Raw genomic sequence first — 15116 nt, forward strand, 5'->3', positions numbered from 1 at the left:
GCACTGTTGACCCTTGAACAACATGGATTTGAACTGCCTGGGTCCACTTACTGGTGGATTTTCTTCCCTCTCTGCCTCCCTGAGACAGCAGGACAAACCCCTCCTCTTCCTCCTCAGCCTACTCAAGGTGAAAATGACAAGGATGAAGACTTTATGATGATTCACTTCCACTTAATAGTTAATTATCTTATGATTTTTTAATAACATTTTATTTTCTCTTGTTTATTTTATTGTAAGAATGCAGCATATAATACATATAACATACAAAATATGTTAAACAACACTTTATGTTCTCGGTAAGGCTTCTGGTCAACAGTAGTCTGTAAGTAGTTAAGTTTTTGGAAAGTCAGAAGTTACACACAGATTTTCAGCAATGCAGAGGGTTGGTGCCCCTAATCTCTGGGTTGTTCAAGGGCCAACTGTATTTGCTTGTATGAAGACAATAAAAATGAAATTACCCAACTAAAATAATCAAAATTGATTTAACTTCCAATTACTAGAATATCAACATTATACAAAACGTTTTTTAAAAACTTGCTTTCAATGTCAGCTGTTGCATGGTGAATTCACAATTATCACCATTATTCTCCTAAAAACACTGTTTTTATTTACTATAATAGGGATTTTGTTCTAGAGAGTGTGAGATGTCCTCTCTAAGGAAATGCATAAAAGGATTAAGGAAGCTGTAAGAGTAAATCAAATTTACATTATCACACAAAATGTATCAGGTGTTCAAAAGCTCAGATCAAATACTCCAAGTAGCCCTGCACCTGAAATCTCATTGGAATCTACCAAATCTTTATTTAACTGATCAAAAAGTTCAACCATCTTTGAATTATAGGCTGCTCTCACTTTGCATGCTTCGCATATGCACAAATTTGAGTGACTCGAGTTAGTAACAACACTGCCCAACACAATGATTCAAATTTCACTTACTACAGCATATTAACTGTGAGTAATTGCACAAATACAAACTTCATTTCTAGTACTCTAGTCCAGGACTCCCCAACCCCCCAGCTGCAGACCAGTAACGGTCAGTGGCCTGTAAGTAACCAGGCTGTACAGCAGGAGGTGAGCGGTAGGTGAGCAAGCATTACTGCCTGAGTTCCACCACCTGTCAGATCAGTGGCAGCATTAGATTCTCATAGGAGCACGAGGCCTATTGTGAACTGCACACGTGAGGGGTCTAGGTTGCATGCTCCTTATGATAATCTAATTAATGCCTGATGATCTGAGGTGGTACAGTTTCATCCCGAAACCATCCCCCACTCCACACACCCCCACCCCCTGCCCGTGGAAAGACTGTCTTCCACGAAACTAGTCCCTTGTGCCAAAAACAAGGAGACTGCTGCTCTAGTCTACAAATCACTGTTAAGAAGAGCTGTACATCATGATCAGTGACCAATCACCACTTCTTTCAAAGTCAGTTGATGATTGGTTACACCCTCATCTGTTAGTCAATTCACCTACAAGCAGCAAAGCATGCATCTGTTGCCTTCTTGCCTCCCAGTGCTAAGTCTACATGAAATTTTACTAAATAGGTAGATGAAAGCAGGAATTGGCCAACAAAGACAGAAGTGCAGCAAAAAACAAACAAAAAAACAAAAACAAAAAAAATGGTAACACTGGAAATGAAATTCAAATCCCACATAAGTGGGGTAACAGATGAAGTAGCTGACTGTGGAAATGTTGCCACTGCCACTGTTTGAGAGCTTCTAGATATGCAGCCTGAGGAACTTAGCGAAGGCAAACCTACAGACATAAATGAGGAATGTGGTTGTGACAAAAAGAAGGAATATGTTCCAAAGGAAGTGACACTAGCAAAAAAACCTTCACATTTAAGAAACTCTTGGAGCTACTTCGTGACAGTGGAAGCACAAAAGATAAAATGTTGGAAGCTAATCCTAATTTAAAAGAAAGGAGTGTGACAATTTGCCAAGGCACAGAAAAGATGCTCACTTTGCTAGCTCTGCTATTGTAAGTTACACAATGAGAACTGCTCAAACTGCCTTTGATAAGTTTTTTTTACAAAGAAATAAAACACTAATTCTAATTGATTCCAATATCTTCAATGACATTGTGCTAAGTAAATACTTTTAAATTTCCCTATACATTTTAACCTACAATAGAAGAGGTTTTACTGTCTTGACAAAAATTTTTAAAGAGCGTACGTTAAAACACTGTAATTTTCCCCATTTTTAAATTAAGATCATTTTTCATGGTTTCAACTTATACTGTCATTTTTTACAGTCCTGCACTACTGCAAAGTGGGAAATGACTGACTGTACTATCAGTGAACAACGGTTACTAAAGGAAACAATTTATTAATTACTGAGCTTTAATGACTAACAAATGAGAAGTTTGGGATAAACCTAATTGCAGTTAAGTGTTACTTATCAACATGCTTTTAAAAACTTTTGCATAAATTTGTTTCCTCTGACCTATTTGTTTAGCATTTTCTCCACATTTTTAATCCATTCTAAAACTGTGCAACATGAAATGTAGAGAAAAAAAGCATACAAAATTGTACACCTCAAAAATTTAACCAAACTCTCATGTAACCCCATTAAGAAATAAAATATTGCCTGTACCAATTGCCAGAACCCTTCCACTTTGGTCCTCTTCCCATTCTTGCTTACCTCCCCAAGATAGGTAACCTTTATTCTTTTTATAATAAGCATTTCCTGGTTTTTCTTTTTATTTTCACAACTTACATAGGCAACTTTAAACACTATAGTTTTGATAGCTTTTTGAAGTTTATATAGACTAATATGATACATATTATTTTATGCCTTGCCTTTTTCATTCCACATTGTAACATTCATCCATACTGCTCTGTGCAGGTTGTTCATTTTCATTGCTGTATAATAGTCCACTATATGACAACACTACAGTTTATTTACCCATTCTAATGTTAATGAATTGTTTCCAGTTTGAAGCTATTATGAATAGGACTATACTGATCATTCATGCACATGTGTCTTAGTGTACACATTTCTATTGTGAATATACTTCAGGACAAGAACAGCCAAGTTAAGGATACACACAACTTCATCTTTAGGAAATGATGCCAAACTGTTCCAGAGACTGTACCAACACTTTACTTTTGGCAGTTAAGAGGCTGCTGCTCCACATCCCCATAACACTTGACACTGTCAGTTTTTAAATTCTAGCTGTTCTTGAGGGTATGTTGTGGCTACTTGTTATAGTTTTGTGTTTCCCAATTATTGAATTTAAGCACCTTTTCATGTTTCTTGATCTTTTGAATTTTTCTCTTGGGAAGTGCCTGTTCAATCCTCTTGTCCATTTTTGGCCATTTGTTGTGTTAGGGCTGATGTGTAGAAACACTAGATATGAGCCATTTGAAGGTTATAGGTGATGGGAATCTCTTCTTTCACTTGCTATTCCACTTTCTTAGTGATGTCTTTTAATGAACGGAAGTTTTTACGCTCCATGTGGTAAGGATATTCTCAATCTTTTCAAGTTTAGAACAAAAGCATAGTTTCTAAAATCTTTTTCTACACCAAGATCATAAATATGACCTTTCACTTTATCTCTTAGCTTTGTTTTTTCTTATAATCTGTAACTGATGTGGAATTAATTTTGTGAATGGTGTGATGTAGCAATTAGGTTTCTTATATATTATTTCAGCACCACTCATTGAAAAGCCTAGTATTTCTCCATTGCTCTATGGTGGCACTTTTGTGATAAATCAAGTTTCTATGTATTTTTAAATCAGATTTTGAGCTATATACTATTCCATTGCTCTTTTTGACTAACCTAGAGCTAATGACAAACTGACTTAATTAATCAGGCTTTATAGTAAGTTCGCTCTGTTGCTCAGGCTGGAGTGCAGTAGTGTAATCTTGGTTCACTGCAACCTTTGCCTCTTGGGTTCAAGCGATTCTCCTGCCTCAGCCTCCGGAGCAGCTGGGACTACAGGTGCCACAACACCTGGCTAATTTTGTGTATTTTTAGGAGATGGGGTCCTGCCATGTTGTCCAGGCTGGTCTCAAACTCCTCAGCTCAGACAATTGACCCACCTCAGCCTCCCAAAGTGCTAGAATTACAGGCTTGAGCCACTGTGACTGGCTTATAGTTAAGTCTTGATACACAATAGGGCAAGCTCTCCAATCTCGTTCTCCAAAAATGTTCTGTTTATTCTTGACCCTGTGTATTTCCATGTAAATTTTTAGAATAAGATTATCAAGTCACACATAACACATACACCCACCTCTACCTATTGGGAATTAGACTGGAACTGTTATTAAACCTATCATATTGGGAAGTACTGATATTTATACATTTCTTTCTATCCACGAACATAATACTTTGCTCCAACTACTTCAGGATTTTTAAAAGTCTCTTAATGTTTTATAGTTTTCTAAAGAGAAGTCTTATACATCATTATTTATTTGTATGTAGATGTTTTTATAATACTGGAACCACAATATATATTGTTGTATATATAGAAAATAAATTGATTTTTTAATATTGACCCTATATCCCGAGACCTTCCTAATCTCTAACCTATCTGCAATTATTTTGGATTTTTAAATGTACACAATCATATGTGAATAGTGACGATTTCCTCCATTCTAATCCATTTTATATATTTTATTTCTTTTTCTTGCCTTACCACACTAGCTATAATCTTTAATACAATGTGAAATACGTATTTCATATACATAAGGATGATGGCAAACATCCTTGTCTTTTTAACTCAAGCGGAAAAGGCTTCAACATTTCACAAGGCATCTGTAATACGGTTTTTTTGTGGTTATTTTGTTTTATAGACACCTTTTAATAGATTAAGGAAGTTCCTTTATTATTATTTTATTTTAATAAGTTTCTGGGGGAACACGTGGTATTTGGGTGCATGTATAAGTTCTTTAGTGGTGATTTCTGAGATTTTGGTGTACCCATCACCCAAGCAGGGAACACTGTACCCAATGTGTAGTCTTTTATCCCTCACCGTCCTCTCACCCTTTCTCCCAAGTCCCCAAAGTCCATTGTATCATTCCTATGCCTTTGCATCCTCATAGCTTAGCTCCCACTTATGAGTGAGAACATACAATGTTTGGTTTTTCATTCTGGAGTTACTTCACTTACAGTAATAGTCTCCAATTCCATTCAGCTTGCTATGAATGTCATTATTTTCATTCTTTTTTATGGCTGTGTAGTATTCCATGGTGTGTTTGTGTATATATATATATATATATATATATATACACACACATATACACCATGGTGTTTGTGTGTGTATTCCATGGTGTATACACACACACACACACACACACACCATGGAATACTACACAGCCATAAAAAAGAATGAAAATAATGACATTCATAGCAAGCTGGATGGAATTGGAGACTATGACTGTAAGTAAAGTAACTCCAGAATGAAAAACCAAACATCCTGTGTTCTCACTCACTTTTCTTTATCCACTTGTCGACTGATAAGCATTTGGGCTGGTTCCATATTTTTGCAATTACAAATTTGTGCTGCTATATACATACTACATACATCCATATTTTTGCAATTACAAATTGTGCTGCTACATACATGCTATATACATCCATATTTTTGCAATTACAAATTGTGCTGCTATAAACATGCAAGTGCAAGTATCTTTTTTGTAAAATGACTTCTTTGTACAATGACTTTTTTACAGTATCTTTTTTATATAATGCCTTCTTTTCTTCTGGGTAGGTATCCCATAGTGGGACCGCTGGATCAAATGGTAGATCTACTTTTAGTTCTTTAAGGAATCTCCACACTGTTCTCCATAGTGTTTGTACTAGTTTACATTCCCACTAGCAGTGTGAAAGTGCTTTTTCAACACATCCATAACAGCAGCTATTGTTTTTTGATTTTTTTTATTATTGCCATTCTTGCAGGAGCAAGGTGGTATTGTGGTTTTGATTTGCATTTCCCTGATTATTAGTGATGGTGACCATTTTCTCATGTTTTTTGGCCACTTGTATATCTTCTTTGGAAAATTGTTTATTCATGTCCTTAGACTACTTTCTGATGGGATTTTTTTTTCTGATATTTGAGTTCATTGTAGATTCTGAATATTAATCCATTGTCAGATGTACAGAGTGTGAAGATTTTCTCCTATTCTGTGGGTTGTCTGTTTACTTTGCTGCTGTGTAGAAGCTTTTTAGTTTAATTAAGTCTTATATATTTATCTTTTTTTTTGTTGCATTTGTTTTTGGGTTCTTGGTCAGGAACTGTTTGCCTAAGCCAATGTCTAGAAGGGTTTTTCCGATGTTATCTTCTAGAATTTTGTCTTGTTTTTATTTTTTTGAGACAGAATCTCGCTCTGTTGCCCAGGGTGGAGAGCAGTGGCATGATCTAAGCTCACTGCAACCTCCACCACGCCCAGCTAATTTTGTATTTTTAGTAGAGATGGGGTTTCACCATGTTGGTCAGGCTGGGTCTCGAACTCCTGACTTCAGGTGATCCACCCACCTCAGCCTCCCAAAGTGCTGGGATTACAGGTGTATGCCACCATGCTTGGCCTTGGGTTGATCTTTTTATAAGGTGAGAGATGAGGATCCAGTTTCATTCTTCTACATGTGGCTTGCCGATTATCGCAGCACCATTTGTTGAACAGAGTGTCCTTTCCCCACTTTATGTTTTCATTTGTTTTGTTGAACATCAATTGGCTGTAAGTATCTGGCTTTATTTCTGGGTTCTCTATTCTGTTCCATTGTTCTATGTGCCCTTTTTTTTTTTTTTTTTGGAGATGGAGTTTCGCTCTTGTTGCCCAGACTGGAGTGCAGTGGCACGATCTCAGCTCACTGCAACCTCTGCCTCCTGGGTTCAAGCGATTCTCCTGCCTCAGCCTCCCGAGTAGCTACGATTACAGGTGCCCACCACCACGCCTGGCTAATTTTTTTTATTTTTAGTAGAGACAGGGTTTCACTATGTTGTTCAGGCTGGTCTCAAACTCCTGACCTCAGGTGATCTGCCTGCCTCGGCCTCCCAAAGTGCAGGGATTACAGGTGTGAGCCACCGCACCCGGCCTATGTGCCTATTTTTATACCAGTACCATGTTGTTTTGGTTAGTATGGCCTTATAGTATAGTTTGAAGTCAGGTAATGTGATGTCTCCAGATTTGTTCTTTTTGCTTAGTCTTGCTTTAGCTATGTAGGCCCTTTTTTGGTTCCATATGAATTTTGGGAGTTTTTTTTCTAGTTCTGTGAAGAATGACAGTGGTATTTTGGTGGAAATTGCATTTTGTAGATTGCTTTTGGCAGTATGGTCATTTTCACAATACTGATTCTACCCACCCATGAGCACGTGTTGTGTTTCCATTTTGTTTGTGTTTTCTATAATTTCTTTCAGCAGTTTTGTAGTTTTCCTTGTAGAGGTCTTCCACCTCCTTGGTTAAGTATATTTCTAAGTATTTTATTTTATTTGTTGCAGCTATTATAAAAGGGTTTGAGTTCTGGATTTGATTCTCAGCTTGGTCACTATTGGTGTATAGCAGTGCTACTGATTTGTGTATATTAATTTTGTATCCTGAAACTTTACTGAATTCATTTATCAGTTCTAGCTTTTTGGATGAGTCTTCAGGGTTTTCTAGGTATATGATCATTTTATTGGTGAACAGCGACAGTATGACTTCCTCTTTACTGATCTGGATGCCCTTTCTTTTTCGTTGGATTGCTCTGGCTAGGACTAACAAAGTTCCTATTACTAGCTGCCCAAGATTTTAAAAAAATCATGCTATCAGATGTTTTTCCTACATTTATTATCATGTTACTCTTACTCTGTTAGTGTGGTGAATTATATTGACTGTGGGGTTTTTTTGTTGGTAAACAACCCTGCACCCTTGGAATTAACCTAATTGTATGAGATGTATGTGGTAGGGAGAATAATGGTCTCCTAAAGCTACCCATGATCTTATTCTCCTGAATCTATGAATATGTTACATTATATGGCAAAGGGCTTAGAATTAAGGTAGTCAATGGAGTTAAGATTTCTAATCAGCTGACTTCAAAATAGGAAGATTATCTTTTTTTTTTTTTTTTTTTTTTTTTTTTTTTTTTTTTTTTTACCAATTACTGGATTTAGTTTGGGTTTGTCATTACTTTTTGGCCTTTTGGCTAAGATCAAGTGTAGTTTTGGTTTGTTAATATAATTAGTTTTTTGCATTTACATCCATGAGAGAAAACAGTCCATTATCTTTTTTTTTTTTTTTTTTTTTTTTTTGAGATGGAGTCTCGCTCTGTCGCCCAGGCTAGAGTGCAGTGGCGCAATCTCAACTCACTGCAAGCTCCGCCTCCCGGGTTCATGCCATTCTTCTGCCTCAGCCTCCCGAGTAGCTGGGACTACAGGCACCTGCCACCATGCCCAGCTAATTTTTTTGTATTTTTAGTAGAGACGGGGCTTCACTGTGTTAGCCAGGATGGTCTCGATCTCCTGACCTCGTGATCTGCCCGCCTCAGCCTCCCAAAGTGCTGGGACTACAGGCATGAGCCACTGCGCCCAGCCAAAATGGTCCGTTATCTTAATGTAATGTCCTTGAAAAGTTTTTTGTTTTTGTATTAATTTCTAGAATAAGGACATTGTGGTCAGAAAATATACTTTGTATCACTTCATCCTTTTAAAATGTATTTACACTTTATTGTCCAAAATAGTCAATTTTTGTAAACATTCCAGGGATACTGAAAAAGAATATACATTTTGTTATTGGTGGTTGCAGTGGTCTACGTATGTCCATTAGTTACATCTGCTAATGTACCTACATCTTCTACAGCTTTACTGAGTTTTGTCTACTGGTCTATCAGAGAGACATGTTAAGACTGTCCACTAAAACTATACAGTTGTTAAATTCTCCATATGATTTATATATTTCAAGACTATGTTATTAGGTATATTTACCATTATTAAGTTTCCTCTATCTCTAATAATATGGTTTTTGCTTAAAAGTCTATTTTTTGTAGCCGTACCAGCTCTTTTGGTTGTGTTTGCATGATAGAGCTTTTCCTTTCAACCTTCTTCTATCTTTGTTTTAAACATGTCTCTTCACAGAATACAGTTAGCTGCTGCCTTTTGCTTTATTTTTCTTTAACTTAGTTTGTTAACATCTTGACTACTTTATTGGTATAATGCTAACGTTCTTTCTGCCCAAGATATTCTACTTGCCCTACTCCTACTTGTTCTTCAAATTTTAGCTCCAATGATAACATTCCCTGATCCCCCAGTCTCAATGAGATGTGGTCCTCCTGTTAAAATTTTCTCACAGCAACTTCTAATTTTTCCTTATGACACTTGTCTCAGTTTGTAATTATGTATCTTCATGATTGATTTCTGTCTCCTTTATTAGTCATAAAGCAGGTTTCATGTGTTTTACAGTATCCTTGGTGCCTGGCACATAAGAAATGTTAAATATGTATCTGCTGAATAACTCAAAATTTCTTAATTCCAGTTCATATCTCTCTCCTAAAGCTGCAGATATGCATATGCAACTGACTTCTAGAAATTTTTACTTGGAAGTTCCATAAAACCTATTAAATTCAAAACATTCAAAACTGAATTCCTTATATTTTCCCCTTCAAATCTAGGCATCATCTTCAATTCTGCCATACCACTGCAATCTCTTCTCTATATCCAATAGAGGATCAAGCCTTATTAATTCTAAATTAACATCTCTCATATTCTGATAATCCTTTTCTATTCTAACTGCTACTACTTTAATTCAAACCACAGTCCTCTCTCACTTGGTTAGACTTATGAAAACAGGTAATTCAAAATCTAAGCTGTTGGACTCTATTTTGCGCCTTAAAGGAATGTGATTATGGGACCTCAGTCACGTGACAGGCAGCTGTAACTTATGCAGCTGTAACCTTTGTTTCTGATTATATACTGGCCTCCTTCCTTACCTACACTGTTTTATAAAATGTTGCAGATGATGAAAGGACCCCAGGGAAGACCTCTTCCTTCCTCACTGCTGATTTTCATTATGGATTAACTTCCCTCTGACCTTTCTCACACAAAGACTTTGTGGCTATCACACTGATAAGATGGAATGTTAAGCATACTCTTTAAAATCAGAAAGGAAATTTAAAAACAGCTGTAAAGGAAAGAAAAGCCAGGTGGAAAAGAAAATAAACTGTAACTAATTACTGTAACTCATAAACCAGACTTCTATTAAAAAGAAGTTGCAATCCTATCAAATTTCTGTTTTCCTCCTATGTAAGTATCACAGGGTCCTTAGGGTGTGTCACTTTTCCAGCTGGAAACCTCTGTGGCCAGTGGCACCTGTGCCAGAGTTTTGCTCAGGGCCACTGGGCTTGTTCCGCTCACTCAGCCTGGCAGGCTGTGCAGCTCATACTACCAGCCTGGATCCCACACCTGCCAAGGGTGAGCCAGGCACGGAGTGGCAAGGGGTGTGTAAGCAAGCACAGGGTCTGGCCACTGTGCATAGCCAAGCATGCTGGCTGCTGTGGGGCAGGGAGCTCCAGGTGCTGGCACAGGTGTTAGCTCCCTGAGAGGCTGCGGCTGGACTAGGTATACCACAAGTGGCTTCCACCACAGGAACCAGGGAACACTGTGGTGCCCAGAAGCTTGGAGACACCAGGAACTGCAGAGCCCCAAAGAGAGTGTCACAGCAATGGCTTAGGAAGCTCCTAGGTCTGGGATCTCCAAAGGCCACAGCTGTTTTCACCTTCTCTCTTCTCTTCTTCTCATTGCCTGCAACGTGGCAAGTGAGGATCATGTTTCAGCTGTGTTATAGCTCTTCCAGTCCTGCCATTCAGCAGGTCCCGAGTTCTTGTCCCACGTCTGGGAAGAATGAAGCATGTGAAGAGGAGCATCACTGAGCGACAGAACAGCTCTCAGGACACCGGAAGCGGGTAGTCCCTTTTCACAGGCAGATCATCCCAATGAGTGTCCAGCTCTCAGCAGAGAAGAGACCAGGAGTGGGTAGCTCTTCTCCATAGGGAGGTTGTCCCAATGAATTGAGGAGACCCAAAGTGGGTAGCTCCTTCCTGCAGCTAGTAGTCCCAATGTCTGTGTGAATATGGCTGAGTCTGAAGTTTTTATGGGCTCAGAAGGGAGGAAGAGCATGCTGATTGGTCCATAGGCGGCCATGGGTGGGCTTGGAAAAGACACCATAAGTTCTCACTGTGGTCCACAGAACTGAGAGCCCAGCCCCCAGGCTACAGGCCTTCCCTGGCTTAAAGATGGGGTTTCACTTGGGACCCACCCTTTTCCACTCAGGAGCCTGTCTGCCTCCTGTCACCATCAACATGCTGTCCATGGCACCCAGGCTGTTCATGCTGAGAGATGCCTTCAGGCCTGAGCCGAGCTTCCCTCAGCCTCACTTCCATTTTCCTCCCATGCTCATAGGCACCCAAAGTCTGGAGGGGGTCAAGGTGGCAGGGGTTGGTGTGTCAGTACTGCCTTGAGCGCACACACACCTGGCCAGCTTGTGACACCACCCGGGCTTAGCCACAACTTTGCTCTGCCCTGGAACAGGTGCCGGGATGGGGGAGAGACCAGGGAGTGGGAGCAGGCACTTCCAAGCCTGTGGGGGCAAAGAGATTTCCCAGGCCCCCAAGAGCACGGGGATGGCCAGGACCACAGCCCGTGGCTGGGTGGCTGCAGTTGTGCCCAGTAGCACAGGGCTCCCACCCCACCAACTTGGTAGAGCGCAGGGCTCCCACCTGTTCCCAGCCCTGACCGCTCCTCCCCCGTTGCAGCCAGCATCTTTGCAGCAGCTGCTACATACGGGCTGCTGCTGCCATCATAAGCAAAACCTTAACTTTTAACTTCAGAGCACTGACCCCATTTCTCTGGAGTCTGCATCTCCTGAATGGCTATTCCCAGCTTTTTGCTTGAATAAACTCTTTAAACTGGATTCTGATTCTTTCAATTATCTTAGGTTGACAGACTAGACTTTCTTCCTCCAGTCTTATATTTTCTCCTTGTCATTCCATCTACACCACCACTCCCACCAATTCAATCCATCCCACACCACTGCTTTAAGAATAGAGCAGATCCCCTCCAATCCATGGAGGATACATTCCAAGACCTCCAGTGGGTGCCTGAAACCACAAATAGTACTGAGCCTATATATACTATGTTTTTTCCTATTCATACCTGTAACATTTAACTTATAAATTAGACACAGTAAGAGGATAACCCAATAACTAATAATAGAACAATTGTAATAATATACTATAACAAAAGTTGCATGAATATGGCCTCTTGCTCTCTCAAAACATCTAATTGTACTTGTAATATTATGAAATATTTATTTGGTTGGCTTTCCACCCAATTTTCTGGGATACAACTTCTAAATTCCTTAGAATATCTAAAGCATTGCTTTTTTGTAGGATTGGGGCTGGTCACCTGAAAGACAAATGCATGATTAGAGGGTTGGAACTTTCAGCCCCATCCCCCTAACATCCAGGGAGGTGAGACAGGCTGAATGTTAAGTTGACACCAATAGCCAAAGGTTTATTCAATCATGTCTATGTAATGAAGCCTCCCTAAACACTCATAAGGATGGGTCTGGAGAGCTTCCAGAGAGGTAAACACATGGAGGTTCCTGGAAAGTGGTATGTCCTGGAAAGGCATGAATGCTCTATGCCCCTTCCCCTATAACTTGCCCCATGCCTTCTTATCTATGTTCCTTGTAATACCCTTTAATAATAAATTGGTAAGTATAAGTGCTTCCCTGAGTTCTGTGAGCCACTCCAGCAAATTAATCAAACCAAAGGGGGAGTCATAGGAACCCAACTTGAAGTGGGTAGGAACAGAAGCTCCAGAGGCCTGAACTTGCAACTGGTATCTCAAGAGGTGGCAGTCTTGTGGGACTGAACCCTCAATCTATGGGATCTGACACTATCTCCAGGTAGATAGTGTCAGAATTGAATTGAAGAACACCCAGCCAGTGTCTGCTGAAGAACTAATTGCTTGCTTGGTGTGCGGGGAAAAACCCCACACAACTGATCACACAAGTATTCTGTGTTGATTGTTGCTGTGGTGTGAGAGCAGAGGAAAAACACATTGAGTGTGTTTCTTCAACTCACAGTACTGAACTCCCCCTTCTTGTGATGGTGTGAAATGATAAAATGCCTACAGGATCAGATGAAATGAGGTGAATGACATAGCTACTGTGACATAGTGTTAAGCTATGTCAGAAGGAGCCATGACAATGTCAATGGTTGAAAGTCAGGAGCTGAGGATGTCAATGACCAATGAGAAGGAAGCATATACAGTGTGGATATGCTAGACAAAAGGATGAATCACATTCCAGGCAGGATGGCACAAGATTTCATCATGCTACTCAGAATCACATGCAATTTAAAACTTATGAATTTTTTTTCCTGGAATTTTCCATTTAATATTTTTGGGCCATGGTTGACCACTGGTAACTAAAACCACAGAAAGCAAAACCATGAATGAAAGGGGGACTATTGTATTATAAAAATTTTGAATCTGGAAATGTCCTTCTGCAAAATCAAACCCTTCCTTGGTTCCTTGTTGTCAGGGTAAAGTCCAAACATAATATACAAGGTTCTTCAGGATTTAGCCCCACCTCCTCACTTCTACCCTCATTTCTCACTACACTCCTACATTATACTCTAATTATTCTAAATATATCTTACTGTTTTATAGTCCTGCCTTTCCTCATGCTGCTCTCTGCCTGGGATGTATTTCACTTTTTTATCCTCAGAGAGAATATATAATTGTTCAAGACTAGACTCAGGCAGCAACTCTTTTCTGAAGACTAACTGAATCCCCCAGGCAGATGTAACCATCTACTCTTTGATGCCCTCAACTTGGATCCACAAATGCATCTACCGAATTACTACCAATTATACTTTACTATACTGTGCTTGTTTACACATCCATGCCTGAATGTCAGCTTTTAGAAGGCAAAAATCTTGCCTTACTCGCCTTAGTCAACTTGTATCTCCAAGATCTAGAACACAGATGTTCAACAGCTAATCAATACATAAATGGAAGAAATAACAAAATCATGAGCTTTAAGGAAGCCAAAAAAGAAAAAATAGGTTGCTGCGGGAAGACAGACACACATACACTTATCTTTTTTTTTTCTTTGAGTCGGAGTCTCGCTCTGTCACCCAGGCTGGAGTACAATGGCATGATCTCGGCTCACTGCAACCTCCGCATCCCAGGTTCAAGCGATTCTCCTGCCTCAGACTCCTGAGTAGCTGGGATTACAGGTGCGCACCGCCACGCTCAGCTAATTTTTGTATTTTTAGTAGAGACAGGGTTTCACCGTGTCAGGCTGGTCTCGAACTCCCAACCTTGTGATCCACCCGCCTCACACATACACTTTCTAAAGCAACTACTTAATCATGATTCTAAGGAACTGCTTTTTTGTATATGCATGGAAAAGAAATACATTTGAGAAAAATATCTTAGAAATGTATTACGGAATCATAGGCTTGCTTGTTTCACTCTCCCAAGAAAAAGCATGGATGGATCATATCTTACTCATTTCTTCATCTTTATGGGCTAGCTCAGAGTTCGAGGGTATAAAATCACACACATTTTGATGAAAGGAATGTACAGCATACAAACTAGTTTTGAAATATTATCCAAATCGCAAAAGAAAAATGGCTTTCATTGTGATTAAAATAGTGCCTTTAGGTACAATGCAGAAGCTTTTTAGAGAGAAGACCTTTCCTCATCCTTTCTTTTTACTTCAGTTTCAACACCAGATCCATTTTCTTATTTCTCTACCTTATTCCTTGGTGATTTCTAATGTCATTTATCTAACTCAACTATCAAAATCTCAGTGGCAGAAAGTAAAATAAAGCCTAATAACTTTATCTCCTAAATCCTGAGAAAACTGCCTGATTCCCATTTTAGAGCAATCCCAACACCATCTTTTTCATGGGATCCTTTGTCAGGCTAGAAAAGAATTTTTAAAAAATCAAAAAACAAAAGAAACCCTAAATGCTAAAAGGTATAATTTAATCATCAAGCAAATATAAAATCAAATTCATCTCAGTATTTTTAATACTGCAAATGATACACTGTTTAAGAATTTAAACATTGCATAGAATGAACCAATTACATATAATTTAACATCTTTTAATCCATCAGTGCCTAACTT

The 15116-nt window shown here is 39.1% G+C and overlaps 1 protein-coding gene across 22 annotated transcripts in view; it reads right to left on the reverse strand.

Moving 5' to 3' along the window:
* Nucleotides 1-15116, reverse strand: part of WASF1 (WASP family member 1) — a 77143-nt gene that overhangs the window by 27831 nt on the left and 34196 nt on the right.

Source organism: Pan troglodytes, chromosome 5 (assembly GCF_028858775.2).
Source record: "Pan troglodytes isolate AG18354 chromosome 5, NHGRI_mPanTro3-v2.0_pri, whole genome shotgun sequence".
NCBI classification, from domain to species: Eukaryota; Metazoa; Chordata; class Mammalia; order Primates; family Hominidae; genus Pan; species Pan troglodytes.